Genomic DNA, 20,198 nt, shown 5'->3' with positions numbered 1-20,198 from the left:
GAGGGCAGAAATCAAGTGGTTTTCAGCAGAGTTTGTCCTCTGTGCTTGTTTTAACTGAAGTTAATGAGAACACTCCTTGGCTAAGGCGCCATCTGTTCACTTTCAGGGCACAGAGGAGGGAAGCAGGAGGAGGAGGAGGAGGAAAGAGGGTTTGGTTAACCCTTTCCTGCACTTAGAGCTCAAGCCCAGCCCCTGAGCCTCTAGAGTGGTTTTCTGCTTTAAATCAAGGGAAGAGTAGAAATGTGAGGAATTTTTGTTTCCTAGCACCTAGGAACATCGTTCTCTTTGCTGCTCCTCATCTCCACTCATGTGGGCTACCACCCACATTTCAGGTCCTAGTCACCTCTCAAATGGACAACTGGAATAGTTTGTTAATAGGTCTCCCAGGATCCTGGCTCTCCCCTCTCCACAGACCATCCATCCAGCCTTCACACAACTGTCAAATCGATCTCCTAAAAGCACAGATTTGACCATGCCACTCCCTAGCTCAAAAACCTTCAATGGTTCCCCATCGCCCTCAAGACAGAACACCAACTCATCTATTTGGCGTTTGGAGCTTTTCACAGCCTGGCTCCAAACTATCTTTCCAGGCTGTTTAAACTCCCTGTCACATACTTGATCCACCAGCCAGGCTGTCACACTTGCTGTTCCTGATATTTAATAGTCCAACCTCCACCTCCATGCCCGAAAATGTCCTCCATCCTCATCTTTGCCTCTTAGAATCTCTGTTGTTATTATTCAGTCACTTTTCAATGTCTGACTCTTCATGACCTCATTTGTGGTTTTCTTGGCAAAGATACAGAAGTGCTTTGCCATTTCCTTCTCTAGCTCATTTTACAGAAGAGGAAACCGAGGTTAAGTGACTTACCCAGGGTCATGCAGCTAGGAAGTGTCCGATGCCAGATAAATCCTCTCAAAAATTAGCTGAAGTGTCATCTCCCATAAGTAATTTTCATGAATCCCTTGTGTTTTTTCCTTCCTCTCCCAATGAAATTACTTTGAATACATTTTATATTTTTAGCCACATACATATTGTTTCTCCACAACAGAATATAAGTACTTTGAGGGCACAAATGATATTTGTTTTCGTCTTTGTCTATCCAGCACTTGGTACAGTGCCAGTCACATAGTAGGTACTTTAAAAGTGCTTTTATTGAAATGAATGAACAGCACCCAGATCTGGGGTCAGCAACCTTTCAACAGTAGGAAACCAAAAGGTATAATGTCTGCTTTTCTGGTCTCAAGAGGTGGTGTATTAATAAGTGCTTACTGTGAAGGTTGTATGGCAAACAGAATCACAAACTCTAGTCCAACTCATCACCCAAAAAGAAGTCTTCCACAAAATTCCTAAGTGGTCAAGCACTGCATGGAGGGGAGGAAAGGCAAAGTGGATAGAGTACCAAAGTTGGAGCCAAAAGACATAGGTTCAAATCCTGTCCCTGACTTCTACTCCTTGTGTGACCTAAAGCCTTTTACTTAACCTCTTCTGAGCACAGTTCTCTCATCTAGAAAATTATTGGGTTGAATTAAATGATTCGTAAGGATCTACATTACCTTTAAGGCTCTGAATGACCTTTCAAGATCTAAATTGGGGCCTTACTCTAATGCCCGTGATGCTTTTTTAAAAAATGTATTTTGATAACTGCATTTCAATATAATTGGTTTCCTTGCAATCTATGCATTTGATTTTATGCATTTAAAACCATTATTCTGAAAAAGCAGCCAAGACACACAAAAAGTTAAGAAAAAACATTGGGTGCAGCTAGGTGGCACAGTGGATAGAGCAACCAGCCTTGAATTCAGGAGGACCTGAGTTCAAATCTGGCCTCAGACACATAACACTTACTAGCTGTGTGATCCTGGGCAAGTCACTTAACCCCATGGCTTAGCCGAAAAAACTTTGATCTAAATCCATGATCATTACAGTTCTAAATCTAGGATTCTATGATTTCCCAAGGGAATCCATTCCATTTCTGGAATTCTAATTTTATTAAATGAAGCGGAAGGTGAGTAATGGAAGGAAAAAAATAGATGAGGAATAGGAGGGAAGGCTAGGGAAGGGTTATGGGAAGGGAAAGGAAGGGAAGAGGGAAAAACAAAAAGGAAAGAAGGTAAGGAAAGAAGGGAGGAAATTCAGTCCACAAACCATTTCTACTACATGTGCCAGAGATTCCTCATTTCAGTCCTGGACAGTCTACAGAACACAAGGACAAATCTGCTCTGTTCAGAATTATTCTGCATATGCAGAGGGCAAAATGGAGTCTTGCTTGCTTATGACTTCTTTCTTTTCATAGTTTTATAGCCCCTGTGTTTTTCCCACAGCTGTTGATAAGATCATAATAAAAACCAATACCCAGGGATGGATTAGATGACTGAAAAGACCTTCACCAACCTAGACTGCAACACGAATATAACTTGGTTCTATGTGAGTGCCTTCATTTTTGCCCTCTGTTCCCGACTACCCAAGAATGGCCTAATGAAGGCAATTGTCTGGCATTTCTATTTTGAGATTCAGAAGTATCCAAGCTTTCCCGGACAGTAACTGTCTTAAAAATGGATAGATGTCCCTGAAACTCCCTTAAGAGGCCCCGGCACTCAAGTCCTACTGACCTGTGGAGGATGGGGAGTGGGGAGAGTTGCTGTTAATGCCTCCTTGCCAAACTCTTGAGCCATCCAGTCTTCCAGCCGCATCACTCTTTCAGAAAAGTCTGTGCTAAAAATTAATTGATTGCTCTATCACAGGGTACTACATAAGATTCAAAAGTGCTGAATTTGTCCCACGGAGAAGCTTGTCTTAATATATGCTGTATGCTGAAGTAGACAAAAGATTTGTCAGTTAAATTGTATTTTTATGTCAACTCATAAATGTTTTTTTTTTCATTACACAAAAATAACTTCTCCCATTTTGTTCTGTCAAAATGTCTCTTTCTCAGGTTGTGGTTAATGGTTTAAGAAGTAATTCGCAATATAACATGACAGTGCATTTTATAGCTATCAAAGAAAGGCAAAAGGGTTCAGGTTGTAGGGACCATTATCTGTTGGGCCTACCTTCCTTGTGGAACTGATACACACAAGGAAGTAATTAAGGGATCCGTGTTCTCTGGGTATTGTAAGTATTCACCTTCCAAGTGTCAGACCTTAGCTTCTGGCTTTTAAATAAGAAGAAAAACTACAAAGAAAAGGATACAAAAGGAAGGTGATTTCATCCTCCAACAAGCAATGAGGCAGTCTTTGGTCCTTTAATAACATTTGGTCTCTGGGGACAGAGCTGGGGCTGCTGGGTGGAGAGACCTCAGTCTTAGAAATAAGGGCCAAATTAAGTCTATGTTTATAAATTGCCACTTTAGATTTGTTGGAGAGGAGATGAACTTGTCAGGAAATGGAGCTTTGGTCTTTTTCAAAGTCCAGAATTAATTTCTTGAAAATCCAATGTTTGTGGAAACCAGAAAACCAGAGCTAGTAACTTTTGCAAAGTATCACGTAAGTCTACGATCAAAAACTATGTACAATTGTCCTGTTTCTAAAGGGCTTACGAAACTTGAGCCAAAAATTGATACATAATTATAGATGATATTTCTGAAGGAATGAGTCACAGGCATTTAGGAAGGAAAATTGTGATCACTTCAAACCAGCATGAGTTCACTGAGAACATGACGTGTCAAACTGGTAACCAACTATTTCAACAAGGCATTTGACAAAATTCCCCATGATATCTTTATGGGAAAGGTGGAAAGATAAGAGTAGGCTATAAAATGGTTGGCTGGTTTTATCAATTGGCTAGACATGACCACGCTCAAAGGATCTAATAGGGAAGACAACATGCACATGATGGAAGAATATAGAAAACGCATAGAAAATAGATGCAAAGTAGCAATGGGGGAAGGGACAGCTGGGTGGACCAGGAAAGGCTTCATGCAAAAGGTAATACTTGAGCTATATTTTGAGAGAAATTAGGGATTCCAAGGGGCAAAAGGGACGAGGGAGTACATTCAAGGCAAGGGATAACCAATGCAAAAGACGGGAGATGGTGCTCCATGTACGAGGAATAAGAAGACGTTCTTTTGAGCTGGACCACAGACAGTGAGGAGGAAAGTAATGTGTAAAAAGACTGGTAAGGTAGGTAGGGGCCAGGTTTACAAAGAGTTTTATATGACAAATAAAGGAGTTTATATTTGATCCTAAAAGTAATATGGAATTTATTGAGTAAGAGGTGGATGTGATCAGACCTTCACCTTAACCATTTGCAGGATGGATTAGAAAAGAGAAAGACCAGAGGCAGAGAGAGGTGCTAAGGATCTTATCTGGAGAGATGACTGTGTGAAAGGAGATGAGAGAATGCCTTCAAGAAACGTTTGGAGTTGGAAATGACAAGATTTGGCAAGTGAGGGGCATGTGGGGAAAGGGAGAGTAAGGAGCAGACAATGACTGCAAGTTTGTGATGTTCATTTGGTAGGATCTTGAGACCCCTCCCCACCCTGGTTGCCTTCATCTGACCATTCTCCTGCTTATCACTATCATGCAGCACCCCAAACTGACCACCATTGTACAGCTGGGGTCTGACTACCCAGCATACAGTGCAACTATCAACTGTCCAGTCCTGGACACCAGGTCCTTGAAGGACAGCAAACCTAGGTTTGCATTAGAGTCTCTGGCTGCACATCCTCCATAACTCCTACTGAGCCATCAGCACACCAAGACCCCTATGTATTAGGCCAGCAAATTGTTCCCAAGCCCACTTGGACTTGCCTGGGACTTGTGAAGCTAAATTTATTAAATCAGGGAGAAGACTTTACATTCCTTCCTTTCAGTTTAGTCTTCCTAGGCTTAATGTGATGTTTTAGCCTCTCAAAATCTGTCTGGGTCCTGATGTTGTTCATTCACTTCAGCAGCTATCCCTCCATGCTTTGTGTTATCTACCAACCAGGTAAATGTGCTATCTGTGTCATTTACACAAATCACTGATTAAAAAAAAAAGTTACATAGCACAGGACAAAGCCCAGATCCCCGGGACCTTCCCCTGGAGATCGTCTGGGTCGCCATCAAACCACGAATGATGACTCTTTACATCTGGTCATTAAACCAGTTCCAAATCCACCTAATTATAATGTTGTCTTGCCTCCTCTCCACATTGCTCACAAGATCACGAGAGACTTCATCTTATGCTTAGTAAGTTCTAAACTATTCTATATCAGACCTGAGTTTGAGTGCTGTCCCAGGCAGTAACTAGCCGTGGTGACCCTGGGCAAGTCAGTTAATCTCTCTGTGGCTCAGTTTCCTCATCAGTAATATGGGAATAATAGTAGCAACTACCTCCCAGGATTGTGGTGAGAATCAAGTGAGTTAACACCTCTAAAGCCTTTTGCAAATCTTGAAATGCTATGTGAATGCCAGCCCGCTATCTAATAATCTAATAATCCTCAAAAATACAACTGAGGTTAGTCTGGTATGACCAGTTTTGAGGAAGCCATGATGGCTCTTGGACATCATGGCTTCCTTTTCTAGATTCTACATTCATAACGTCCTTTGCATCCACCCCCTTCCCTGCACTTGGTCCCACTATGGTTTGCCCTTATTGCCTCCAGCTTAGACAATTGTGAAAGTCTCCTGATTGATATCATCACCATAAGTGCCTTCCTTCTCCAATCTATCTTTTGTACAGCTGCCAAAATAACCTTCCTAATGAACAAGTCTGCCCATGGCCCTCCCATGCTCAAAAGCCTCTAGGGGCCCCCTATTTCAGATTATTCTAGATTATTATTTTTATTGTTATTGTCAGTGTTATTATTATATTTATACTTATTAATATCATTGATATTATACTTATAAATATTATTTATATTTAATATATACTTGTTATTAATCATTATACACATTGCCATTACTGGCTTATTATTAGCTTGTTATTGTTACATACTTATTAATATTATTAAGTAATATTTAATGTTATTATGTACCTCTTATATTTCTATTTATTAATTATTATTTATACTTATTTATTTTTATATACTTATAAATTATTATTTATACTTATTGCTATTATTAACTGATTATTGTTATTCACAGTAATAAAGAATAACTAACTTTTACAAAGCATCTTATGATTTATAGGGGGCTTTACATGTTTAACCCAGTTCCAAAGCCCATTAGTACGGAACTTTGTTCCTTGGTGGAAATTAATATCCTGCCCTGCATGAAGGGTGGGGCAGAGTTAGCTAGAGTGGGAGACTGGAGAAATCTTCCATTCTCTTCAAGTTGCATGTTGCCTTGGGCCCTGCATTCACTTCTTCCAACTTCAAGAGGGAAGGTGGAAGAGGACAACCCTGCTACAAGTTATGGAATGAAAAGTCTCTGAGACAACACAAAAGGAATCACCAATCTCTGTCATGTCCCCATCACCAGCTTATTATACCAAAGATTTCCCTTTGGGTTAGATCCAGAACAATCTCTCTTGGTTGAACTGAGTGTTCTCACTCCCAATGGGAGTTCTCTGTTGTCTGATATATAGTCTCCTATGTATATCTTCTCTGATTTCTGTTTTGCTACTGACTTGGATAAATGAATTTTCCTTACTGTTCACTGTGTGTTAATTTTGAAACTGGTATTTGGTGGGAAAAGGATTGGCTACAGAGATTGAGATCTTCCCCAAAAAACTGACCAAGTAATCAGAAGTTAGCTTGAACTTGATCATATCCCCTAGACCAACAATATTTAAGGGAGGAGATAGATATGATTCTATCCCACTAACCCCTCTGTCTGAGGAAAGCAAAGTGGTCTCTGGCCCCAACCTCCTGCTTCCCTTCTGGGAATAGCGTCCACCCTGGAGAAGGGTGAAGGGAAAAGAAATTAGAGACATCTTTTCTGCTTTCCTTTGACCCACACAACACACCTCCATACCATGTATAGGGATCAGCCTCTCAACACGGGAGGGCCTCACTTCACAACAACCCTGGGGTGAGGGTGGGGAGAGGGGCCATTATTTTTTTTTTTTTGCAGATTTTACAGATGAGGACACTGAGGTCAAGAGAATTTAAGTGATATGCCCAGGGTCCCACAGTTTTCATGTGTCTAAGGAAAAATTTGAACTCAGATCTTAATGTCAAGTTTAGCATTCTGTTATGCTACCTAGGTACATTAAAATTCAAACCTTTTAGCCCAGCATTTAAGGTCATCCACAAACTAGATCTAACTTCCTTTCCAGGCTGATTTCATTTGATGCCCATTTAATCATTCACATTGCAACCAAACTGGTCTCCAAACTCAACTATCACCTCCTACCCATCACCTCCATGCATCCATGTAAGCTATCTCCTATGCCTATCTTTTACTTCCCTCTCATGGGGGAAGACAAGACTCAGCTCAGCGAAACCTTCCTGGGTTCCCCCAAATGGAAAATGTTCCATTCCTCTCTATTCTCCTTGAGCAATTTCCCTAGATCTCTCCTTTGTCCCCATCACATCCCTCATACTAATCATGCTTATCTGCATCCATGCCACATTCCCCTGAACAGAAAGTACATATATTACACTGTCTTGTTCTTTTAATCTTTGTCCCCAGACTGTCACAGAGCCTTGCATGTAGGTGGCCTTTCATAAATGGTTGTTGAATTAACTGAAAAAGGGAGAATATAGTCTTCCCCTCCAACCCTCACCCCTGCACTCTGCCCTGGCCAGACCACATCTGGAACATCACATCCAACTCTGGGTATCACATTTTAGAAAGGACATTGATGATATGCAGGAACCAGAATGATGAGAATATCTGGAATCAATGTAAGACTCAGTGGGAATGTGAGAGCTATCTTCAGTTATCTGAAGGACCATCATTTGAGAGATAAACTAGACTCAGACGCAGAATTAGAAGCAAGGAGTGGAACTTTCAGGGCATCAGATTTCAATCTGATGGAAGGAAGCACTTGCTACTAATGAGGAGTCATCCAAAAGTACAGTGGGCTGGCTGCCCAGGGAGGCAGCAATTTTCCCCATCCCTCGAGATCAAGTGGAGACCAGATGCTCACTTATCAGGGATATGCTAGAGGGGATGCTTGGTCCTGGTGGTCAAGTGACCTCCGTGGGCCCTTCCAACTGCATGATTCATAGACTAAACTCCACAAAAATTTGCGAAGTTGGACAGAACCAAGACAGGCTGAAAACATTTTTTATAGCATACAACAATCTGGGGATTTGTCTGTTTTCTTTTGTTTTTTTTCCTTCTAAAAGCCACAAGAGAAATTTCCTATCATACCACATCACACATTCTCACAAATATGCTTCAAGGCTAAAAACCTCCTAGTAGTTTTTGTCCTGACTGAACATTTTCAACTACATCTGATGTATCTACCCAAGTAAAGGAGCCTGGATTCTCTGGAGACCCTCTCGGTTACACCGGGTAGAAGGTGTGCCCGTTGGCATATCTGAGCAACAACAATCTGATTGGATGTGAGATTCTAGACCAGGGCTGCCAATAGGGACATGCTTCAGTAAAGTGCTTTTGAGAAACAATTGTGTCTCTCTGTTACCTTTCATAAAATGAGAGAGCTAGCTAGTGGAGCCCTTTAGTACTTCATAAAGTTTTCATTATCTGCGGCAGCCTTAAGTAAAAAATAGAGGTCAGGTAAAAGAAGCAAAGAATAGAATGTATGAAGGAAAAAGATATGAGCAGTCTCCATTCAGTCATTGGGTCATCCAGCCAACATTTATTGGGTTTCCACTGTGTGCAAGACACCACTAGGAGGCAGTGTGGTATAAGCACTGGCACTGGAGTTTGAGGTACTGAGTTCAAATCTTTGCTCTGATGCTTACTACTTGTGTGGCCTTAGGGAAGCTACTTAATCTTGCCTAAGCCTTTCCTCACCTATAAAATGACAGGATTGGACTACATGGCTTCTGGGGTCCTTTGCAGATCTAGATCTATAATCCTAGGTACAATGGGTGAGAAAGATTTATAATTCTCAATCCCTGCCTTTGAATGAGTAAATGAAATGAAAAAGCACTTACTATGTGCTAGGCACTGTGCTAAATACTGGAACTAAAAATGCATAAAGGAAGAAAGTCCCTACACTCAAGGAGTTTCCATTCTAATAAGAGAAGACAACACATCGAAGTGTCCAGGATGGGGTAGGAGTCATACAACAATTTATTGGCATGGCCTTTTCAGAAAGTGCACTGTTGATGCAGTTGTTTTTAGGCAGCCAGGTGGCTCAGTGGATGGAGAATTGGACCTGGACTCAAGAAGATCTGAGTTCAAATACAGCATCAGACATTTCCTAGCTGTGTGAACCTGAGCAAGTCACTTAACCGCTGTTTGCCTCAGTTTCCTCATCTGTAAAATGAGGGTGATAATAGCACCTACCTCCCAGGGTTGTTGTGAGCATCAAATGAGACAATTATAAAGCACGTTGCACAGTGTTTGACACATAGTAGGTATTATATAAATGGTAGCTGCTGCTGCCATTATAAAAAGAGGAAAGGTGGAGGCAATGGGGTCTGGAAGGGTATACAGGTGGCTACGTGGCATGAAGAGGGTGGGAGCAGTAGGCAGCATGGTGAGTGTGGATATGGGTAGACACAGGCAAATGTCACCAATCAGAAGCAAGTAGAGCTCCAGTTGCTTTCCCTTCGTATCCTCACCATTTAGTGCAGCACCTTATACATAGTAGGCATTTTATAAACCCAAGATCTTAAAACTAGTAACAGGAATGAAGCATACCCACAAAACTCTATTTACAAAGCAATGGATGCTAAGTACCAAATGAAAGACACATATAGTAAAATTAACAGGAATTCAGAGACAGGAAGAATCACATTTAGCTGCGGTGATCAGGACAGGCTTCATAGAGGAGCTGATACTTTAGCTTAGCCTTCAAGGATGAGTATGATTTTCATGAACAGAGATGGTATTAGAGAGCTCTCTAGAATTGTGGCTTAGGTGCCAATGTGAGCCTATGTGGCTGCAATTGTGTCACCAACACCAAAATGTGATTCATGATTAGATTGGACATTCTAGGTCAGGGACTGGGTCAATTTACTTTAGTTTGCATAGTAACAAGCTTTCACCTAAGCTCAATTCCTGGTGTACTACAGAGAATTCCTACATGAGTGAGATGCCATAAATACAATCAATACGAAAAGTAGAACTAATTAAACATTAGAGAACTTCATGGCATAAGAAAACCCACGACTTCATTGACAAGTCCTCTCTTGCTGAACATCAGAGAATTCACATCGGAAGAAATCCTTTGATCATAATAGATGTGGGAAATCATTCTATCAGATTTCATGTCTTCAAATCAGAGAATTTGTGCTAGAAAGAATGAAAAGAAACCCTATAAATGTAATGTATTTGGAAAGACTTTCACACAATATTCTCCTTATTCAACATCAGAAAAGTCTCACAGGAGAGAAAGCTTACAAGTGTAATTAATATGGGCAAAGCCTTCAATCAGATTTCACTTCTTATTGAACATCAAAGAATTAATGCTGGAGACAAACCCTATGAATGTAATTACTATGGGAAAGGAGTGATTATCAAGTTCCACCTTATTGGGCATCAGAGAATACATACTAGATGGAAATATTGTGGTACAGTGAGTGTGGGAAACCTTTTACATCAGAGAGTAGAGAGTTCTCTGAGAAAGCCTTGAAAGAAGGGACAGTTTCTTTTAAGATTCCTTCTTTAATATGCTGGAGTCAAACTTCATAGATTTTCATTAACTTGAATTAATGCTCTTTTCTCCTTTATTCTCTTCCCCTCTGGTAGACCTGCTAGATTGTAAAATAGTCTATGGTGGCATTTGGGGGGAGGGGCAAAGAATAGATAGTGAAGAAAGAAAAGGGGACAGAGGAGAGAAGAAGAGGAAGGAGGAGGAGGAGGAGAAGGAGAAAGAGGAGGAGAAGCTACCACTATTAGATATTAAAGGAATATTAGAGATCATTCTTCCAAGTTATAGTAGATATTTGCCCGGGCATTTAAGCCCCCATCATCTGGCTCCAATCTCCCTAACTCTAGAGCATTGAGGTATTTCTTTCCTCCCCGCATTCTACGTTGACCAAATCCAACATGCCATCTCACACCTTCGTGAATCTGTACAAGCCAACTCCCATGCCTAAAATACTTTGCTACTCTCAGAATCCATATCTTACCTCAAGGCATTAGACTTTATCTGATCTGCATTGTAAGTGAACTCTTACTCATAATACTACTGTGTGTCATATTTCTATTCATGTGTAGGCTATATCTCCCTATATACTGTCAAATCATCTGTGGTTTTTGTCTTGCATCCCCATCTCTTAGCACAGTGCCTATCAGTCAATCAATCAATAAGCATTTATTAAGCACCTACTATGTCAGGCACCGTAGGTACTTAATATATATTTCTTGAATTGAATTAAATTGAATGTATTGGAATTGATTCATCTGGTCCTAGCATCTCATGTTACAAAGAGGGAAACTGAGACCCAGCAAGTCACAGTGACTTCAAAGAATCATATATTGAGGGCTGGAAAAGATATTAAACGTCATCTAGTACAACTCCTTCATTTTGCAAATGAGGAGGCTGAGGCTGAAGGAGCCTGAGTGAATTGGGTAAGGTCACTTGGCTAGCAAGTGGCCAAGGAAGCTGTACGGCACAGTAGAAAGAGAACTTTTGTGGGGGGTAAGAGGTAGGGAGAAGGGAAAGAAGGAAGGCAAGAAAGATGGAAGGAGGGAGGGAGAGAGGGAAGGAAGGAAAGAAGAATGGAAGGAAGGAATCTCTTTTGTTTCCTACCTATGTGACCTGGAGCAAGTTCTTTAACTTCCTTGGGTCTCAGTTTCCTCAACTGTAAAATGAGAGAGTTGAACCATATGCCTGCTGAGGCCCCTCCCATCTCCAGTCCTACGAGCCTATGACCCTTCTTACACTTACCAACAAAGTTCACTGTGATTATTGATCTTCCCTCTGTATTCAGTGGCCAGTGACCCAAGATATGAATTGAACCTACAAAAGGCAACATCCTGCTCTAGGGGGTGATTCCATGCAAAATCCTGCTTCACAACACACAGGGAGTATGAAAGCTACCTACAAATATGACTATTTGCTAAGGAAATCATCTCCCCAGTGCATGGAAAGCAGCTCAAGATTTCTCTGAAGCATGAGCCAGTATTTGTGACTCTGAGCAACACATAGATTTGTGGCCAGGGTCCAAAAAAAGTCGGATTTTACTCCAGATGTTCAGTTCAGCCTAGACTGGAGGAACCCAAGTAGGAGCAGCATCACCTAGGGGAACCAGATGGAGCAGATAAGAAGTGAGAAGGAAGATAACCCAGAAATATTCCTTCTCTCCTTCTCTCTCTCTCTCTCTCTCTCTCTCTCTCTCTCTCTCTCTCTCTCTCTCACACACACACACACACACACACACACACACACACACACACACACACACACTATTCAGCCAAACAGACGCCTGAAGTAAAAGATAATTTCTATGTTGGTAAACAAAAAAAAAAAAAACAGAGCCACCAATCTCATGGGGGTTTTCAAATTTGATCCACTGAAGAATTGGACTTGGGAATTCATATCCTGCCTTAGACACTTAATAGTTGTGTGGTCCTGGACAAACAACTTAACCTTGCTCAGCCTCAGTTTCCAAAACTATAAAATAAAGAGAACAAAGCACCAATCTTCACAGGACTGTTGTGAGGATTAAATAAGTCAGTACATGTTAAGTGCTTTGTAAACTTTAAAGTTATTTCAGTATTAGTTATTATAATTAATAATTATTATTATTCTCTCAGCAATTTAGAAACACTTTTACTGGTTTCTTGCAAGGGAGCCCAGAAGAGCCCTGCCATGTGTGATACAGGAATAATGAATTCTCTGGACAAATGTCTGAATGAAAAGTAATAGAATAGCTATTACTATGAAAACGTACTCATCCTATGTTCATATTGCCCTTTGCGAAGCTTCTTCCATAAAAGTACAATCAATCATCCCTGGACTTCTAGACTCCAGATCTATAAGGGTTCTGTACCAAGGATCATAGCTTCGAAGGTCAGAAACAAGGCTATAAACTGCTCATTTTAAAGATGAAGAAACTGAGGACCAGAGAGGTTTGGTTACTTGACTGAAAGGGGTATTGTACTGAGGTCTCCTGATCCCAAAGCCAGTATTCTTTCCCTTTACCACCCATGCCTTTTCATGTGACAGCCAGCCCTCCCATGTTGGAATTCTGTAGCAACATCACACAACTTTAGAGTCATTGTATTTGGGGATGGCAGGGGAAGAGATTGAATTGAATTTTTTCCTTTTTTTTTCTTCTTTATTCATTTTTTACCTTTATTTTTCCAAATCCTCTCCCTCACTCCTGAGTGACTGCATTTTGCCAAACAGGTGCATATGTTTTCTGAGCAGGGGAAAAATCCCTCCTCATGGAAATGGACTGAATTCATAGGATCACACAATTTGAAGTAGAAAGGACCTTAGAGATCATCTAATCTTACCCTTTTATCTTACAGATAAAAAAAACTCAGGCTTAAAGTAAACTCACTCTAGGTTAACAAAAGCACTGAATAGCAGAGCTAGGATTTGAACCCAGGTCATCTGACTTCCAGAACAATGGTCTCTCCACCAATTCAATCCAACTCAGTAAATACTTATTAAGTGTAAGGTAGTGTAGCATTGGGTGTCAGGGGCATCGGATAGTGGAGAGAGTGCTGGGCTGGAAGGAGCCAACTTATCAACAATAAGCATTTATTAAGCACTTACCATGTACCAGAGAGACAAAGAAAGGTGAAACCCCACCCCTGCCCTCCAGGAGCTCATATTTTAATGTGGGACGTACCACATGCTTATATAACATACACAAAATGAGTACAAGGTAGATGGGACATACTAGCAGTTGGAGGAAACACTGGGTCCTAAAGGAAACCATGGATTCTAAAAGGTGGAGGTGAGAAGGAAGGGCATTCCAGACATGGGGGAAAGCCATTGGAAAAAATACAGCAATGGAGCGGCCAGCATGTGCGTGTGTGGAACAGTGCCTAATCCAAGACAGAGGGAGAGAAGGAAGCCCTGCATTCAAAACCATATACTACTTTCATTCTCAGTGTCCCCGGAAGACTCTCCTAGATGATAGATTACAGATAAATTGCCAGTCGGTGTCAGTGGAGGGACTGCCCACCCCAGGATTTCCCAACATCAATGAAATCATAAGTTTGGACTGAAAATGAAATGTCCAAGGCCTTTGAGAGTAGGAAGATATGACATAGCTCCTGCTCTCAGTGAGCTTATAATGAATACAAACAATGGAATCAGGGAAGGTGGGTGTTCTGAGAAGGAAAGAAATGGAAGAATGAGAAGGATTGCTTTACAAGGAGAAAGAAATATGACGGGAAATTGAATGCTGAATGTACATCTTCCCAATCACTGAGTTTCTACTGGCCCTCCTGCCTCTCAGTACCTACACCCTGGATCTGCTGACTTTTTTTTTTGCCTGTAGGCTCAGCCCTACTCAATAGCACCACAGCCAGACTTGTACCTAAGTGGTAACCCTGTGATAGACAGTAATGTCCAACACTGTGTCGTCAGGCTTTCTCTGACCTTGAGTTTCAGGCTCATAATGGCTTGTCCTTCTGCCCCTTTCTCATCTCCCTGAAATGAGGGTTTCTACCCTTCTCTTATCTTTTATAATGGTCTTTTTAGGATATAAGGAAGAGAAGCCCTGTTCACATTCACAGCAAATGTAGCAAATGTACCTAGTTATAGTAAAGGTATGGAACTAGTCCTGTGATTTCCTTAGGATAGAGCACTGTCAGATGGAGAAACTCCTTTTACCAACGCAGGGCAGCACCTCCTTCACAACTTATCATCTTAGATGGCTGCCTAGGTCACTGAGAGGCTAAAAGATTTGTCCAGGGACAGACAGCCAGGATATGTCAGAGGCAGGATGCAAACCCGTCTGATCCTGATTTCAAAGCCAGTCTATCCACAATGCCAATGACTCCTTAGCTATAATGTACTGATGTTAGAACAGAGGAAACATTGCAATCTGTGACAGTCACCTGGGTCTCCTTTGCCCTGATTACAGGTGCTGTTTGTCCTTCATTCCCAAAAAGGACCATGACAGCATGGAGGTGATGCCATGACATGCAAGCGGATTGGATTTAAGTGAGGGAGGGCTGTGCAAGGTCACCAGTCTCACTTTCTCCTCCAGAGCCATCTGGGTCCAGTGGCCAGATATAGATCAGGACAACTGGAGATGGCCCAGGATGCAATGGGGGACCTTGACATCCATAGGACATACATGGTCCAACCAGGAGCTGACAAGGCTATAGATTGATCCAAATAGTTCCCGAACCTTGGGGCTTGGCCTGCTGTATATTTAAGAGGACCATGGTAACACATAATCCCAGATTTGGAAGGGAGCTCAGAGGCTGTCTAGTACAAATCATAAGTGAAGAAGAATCCCATCATCTCTAAAATGAAGAGGTTGGATTAGCTAAACACTAGAAAGACACATGATGGGTATACCATGTGGCATATCACCAGTGCTGACCTGCAGAAAAAACTATGTGTGATATGTAAAAATCATGCTGGATTTGGAGTCTGAGGAAGGACCTGGGTTCAAATTCTAATCTGTGTGATAATGGGCAAGTCTCAATCTCACTGGGTCTCAGTTTCCTCAATCCTAAAATGAGTAGTTTAGAATAAATGATCTCTAAAGTCCATTCCAACTATAAATCTATGATCTGATGACCCTATTCTACATGACTGCATTGATAAGAAAATCACACGTCAAACACTATTGCTGAATCACCACTTTGTTCCATTGTTTTTCTGAAGCCACACATGCTGACGGTAATTGGGAAATCATAGCTTTTACCGTGTCAACTCTTCCTTACTAACGAGCATCTGAAAGCAATTTCCAAGTGACTTTAACAAATTCTCTCATGACAATCCACTTTTTAGTAAAACTGGTAGACAGCCTTCTATTATTGGTCATAATAATAATATTTAAATAGAATTGTAATCTCATGAGTATGGGTCCCCTTCCACCCATGCTAACAGATCATTACCATTTCATGTCTCCTCAACCCACATTAGTCTTTTCTATGTCCTATCAAGCCACTATAAAGGAGATATCCAACCTACTAGAGACCTTAATGTCTTAAAGATACCAATATAGCACTCAGATTATCTGTTCTCTTTTATCTTTGCTATATGTCTGGTCAATTTTCTTTTCAAGTGTCCTTGATATAACTTACAATCTTTATAGGATAATGTGAGCATACAGTTAGACCTACAAAGAACTTTTGATGTTTAATCCAACCACCTCATGTTGAAGGCAAGGAAACTGAGACCCAAAGTGTCAAGTGATTTGTCTAAAGACAGTAAATGAGTTGGGATTTGTCTCCAGGTCCCCTGAAACAAAATCCAGAACTCTTTCTATGGCACCACATATTTCCTTTGTGTATATACATCATCATTAGTAATATCCTACAACCTACTTATGTCCATCAAACATCCTTCTGTTGTCCTTTTAATTACTTTCAATTTGGATTCTCCGGAGAGCACGATGTTGCTTGTTTCAAGGTCATACAACCTCAAAGAATAAAGCTGCAAAAAGGCAGGTCTCTTTTCAACATAAGGACAAATTCCCCTACAGTTTTAGCTATCTCACAATGGAATGGGCTTCCTCAAAAGATTATGAGTTCCTCTTTACTTACTAAAGGTCTTCTCTTGCTGGATACTTTATACACGAGATTGTCAGAACAGCTCCAATTCTGACATTCTGAGATTTTGTGAATCTGCAAAAGGTGGATTTCTGGGCTTCAGCAGCAGTGAGCAGTTGGGGACCATTAATAATAATAGCTCACTTTTACAAAGCTCACAAATGTTTTATATACTGCAAAGCAGTGCATAAATGTGAGCTAACATTAACGATCCCAGTTTGCTAGTACATGTGTTCTTTTTCCTTTCTCTGGAACAGCAAACTGAAGATCAAACAAAGTGTGTTCTGCATTGGAAAAGGAAATTTACCAAGTATGCATACTTTTTTAGTCTAGATCTGTGATTTTATTGGGGTAGGGAACTCTGGATAAGGAAACTCCTTCTACTGGTTCACATTACAATAGTTCTACAACCATTCTGCAATTTATAATGTTGCGAGAGTGACTTGGGGGCTCTGAGAGGTTTAAGGGATTTGCCAAGGATCACAAAGCCAGTTCCTGTCTGCAGCGAGACTTGAACCCGGGTCTTACTGACTCAAAGTCCAGATCTCCATACTGGGCTTCCCAAAAAATAGTAAACATTTTGTGCAAATGACCACAAGATTCACCATTATTTTCACACAGCCAAATCACCATTTTCTTAGAGAAAGAAAGAACTGAACAGAGCGAGAATGTGTTCTAAAGATTTGCAAAACACTTTTTAGAATGAGCATCCTCCTCTCTGCTCAAATAGCCACCACCTGCGTTCAAATGGCCACCACCACCTCCTCTCACGTGGGCTATTAGAACAACTTCCTAAATAATCTTCCATTTCTAGTCTCAGATTCTTTCATGAATCTATTTCCACAAAGCTGCCAAGAGGTCTGATGTTGGAATGTCCCTGTTCAAGAAGTTTCAGTACTTACTATTACCTCTAAGAGAAAATGGAAATTTCTCTGATTGGCATTGAAAACCTGTCACGGTCCTCTTCCAAATTACCTTTCTAGGCTGATTTCCTCTTACTCTCCCTCATGAACTCTCCAAGATAGAAAAAAAATGGCCTGATTACTGTTCCCCTCACACACCATTCCATCTTTCCTGCCTCCATGCCTGTCCCTCATGTCCAATATATTCTCACTCCCACTCCTTCAAACCTTTTTGCTCCCTTCAAGGCTCAGCCCATGTGTTCCCTCTTACAGGAAACCTTCCCTTATCTCACCCCTGCTGCTAATGTCCTTTACCCCATATAAAGTACTTTGTATATATAACATATGCTCTGGATCTATTTATCTCAACTCCTGCTCAGTGTAAACTCATGAGTTGGTTCTCCAGAGCTACTATACCCCCTCAGTGTCTAGGGGTAGCCCTGAAGAGTTGGAGGTCTCCTAACCTAATGTTATTGGCCTGAGCACCCATTCAGGTGTGTTCTCTCAAATATCAATCAATCGAATAGCAATTTAGGCAATCCAACTTAGTACCTTTTACAAGGTGTTATTTACCAACGTGGTACAATAAGGGCAGTTGGTATAAACTATCCCCCAAAAAGTCCATGACACACTCTCCCACCAGGATATACTGAATTCAGGGAAAGGGGCTCAGGTTTAGAGAGCACATGTGGCAAAGAGGTAGTTCACAGTGATTAGCTGCTGGAAGTCTATTTCTCCCTTTCGTGGTATGCTTGAGAAATCCCCCTTAAACATGGTTACCTTCTTTGAGGGGCTCTTTGGAGGGTTGGGAATCTCCAGCCAGCCTGTTCTTACTTCTTGATAACAGACCTGGCCACCAACCACTGGTATCCCAGGGGATGATGTTAGAATGCTGATGGGGAGATGGAAGTCCACATCCTTTGAAGCTTGAAAAGATCCTCCTTTGGCCAGTAGAGGGCAGGGAAGAGGCTTGGGCTAAGGCTACCCTGAAGCATCTTCTCTTCACCCCCTAACCTTTCTCCCCTGGGGTTTTTACTGGGTGGCTGGAATTACTCCAATCTCTAGAATAACTTTGTTCTCAGTCAGCTTGTTATTTAAAAGATGATCACTAGGTCATAACCAAGTTTCCTCAGCCAATCTGAACATGATTTCTCTGTGCAATAACACCCCAGTTCCCAAGGACTTTTTACATTTATTCTAAAGACAATGACTAATTTACTGATTGAAACTAAAGCCTATGACTGATACTGATTGATTGTTTCCATCTGGTTAAGGTACCAGAGCATCTTATCATTTACTGTAAGTGTGATGGGGTGATTTGACTGATTTACTCAAACTCCCCACCCTATATGTGTATTGTATCTACTTCTCTGCAATACTTTTTTTTCCTCAAAGTAGAGTATAAGCTCCTTGAGAGCAGGGATAGTTTCATTTTTATATTCCTGGCACCAATAAAAGTACTTTACACATAGAAGGTCCTTAATAGAGGTTTACTGAATAGGATTTAGTTGAGTAGAGTTGAAAAATAAAGGACTAACTAACTGAACTTTAAATGAAGGCAAGGACTTTGAGAGTTTGCCTAGAGGATGAGTTCACACTATTCCAGATGGGAGCTCCCATTCAAGAACCCAGAATCCCTGTACTATGGCTAGAATAGAGAATTCCAAATTCACAGTGAATGGATAGGGTAGCCTGTTCCACATCTACTTCTGACCAATAATTTCCTTAAATAAAAAGAGCCATCCTGTTATGGGAGGGGGGTGCTAATTAGCATTCAAATAACCAACTATCCAATGATATATACATTGGAGTAGTGTTCCTTAAGGCAGATCTTGGGTAGAGACATCCCCTCAGGCTCCACGGCCAGAAAAGTCAGGAGACCACAGGTGTGTGCCTATGCCCACCTTACTACAGTCACAGACAGAAGAAAATAGTCTAATTCTAACAAAGTACTCAACAATCACCACATGTATTTTCTTTGTTCATCTTTGCTCATAAGGTATAAGGGCCAGGTTTACTCATAGGACCATAGAATCACAGATCTAGAGCTAAGGAGTATGTGAGAGGTCACCAATTTGAACTCCTTTCTTTTACAAATAAGTAAACTGAGACCTCAAAAGCTGAAGTGACAAAATGATGGAACTAACATTTAAAACCAGGTACTCTGACTCCAAAGGGAAGATAAGTGGTGCAGTGGCTAGAGCACTGGGCTTGGAATCAGAAAGAAGTTCAAATCTGGCTTCAGACACTTACTGGCTGTGTGACCCTGGGTAAGTCACTTAACCCTATTTGCTTCAGTTATTCATCTATAAAATGAGCTGGAGAAAGAAATGGCAAACCACTCCAGTACCTTTGCCAAGAAAACCCCAAAATGGGATCACCGAGACTTGGGCACAACTGAAAACATCTCAACAACCACAACAGCAATACTGCCTCCAAAACCACCGTGCTTTCACTGAAAAGACCACCCTGACACAGACTATGAGACAGAGGACAAGACAAAGGCCATGGGTAGGAAGGGAATAAAATTGCATATGTACATATAAATATAACTTACCAGATTTCACAACATTCCTGGCAGAAAAACAATTC

Source organism: Phascolarctos cinereus, unplaced genomic scaffold (genome assembly GCF_003287225.1).
Source record: "Phascolarctos cinereus isolate Bilbo 61053 unplaced genomic scaffold, phaCin_HiC Scaffold_7;HRSCAF=346, whole genome shotgun sequence".
NCBI lineage: Eukaryota > Metazoa > Chordata > Mammalia > Diprotodontia > Phascolarctidae > Phascolarctos > Phascolarctos cinereus.
The sequence above is the reverse complement of the archived record's forward strand: the minus strand, read 5'-3'. Positions refer to the sequence as shown.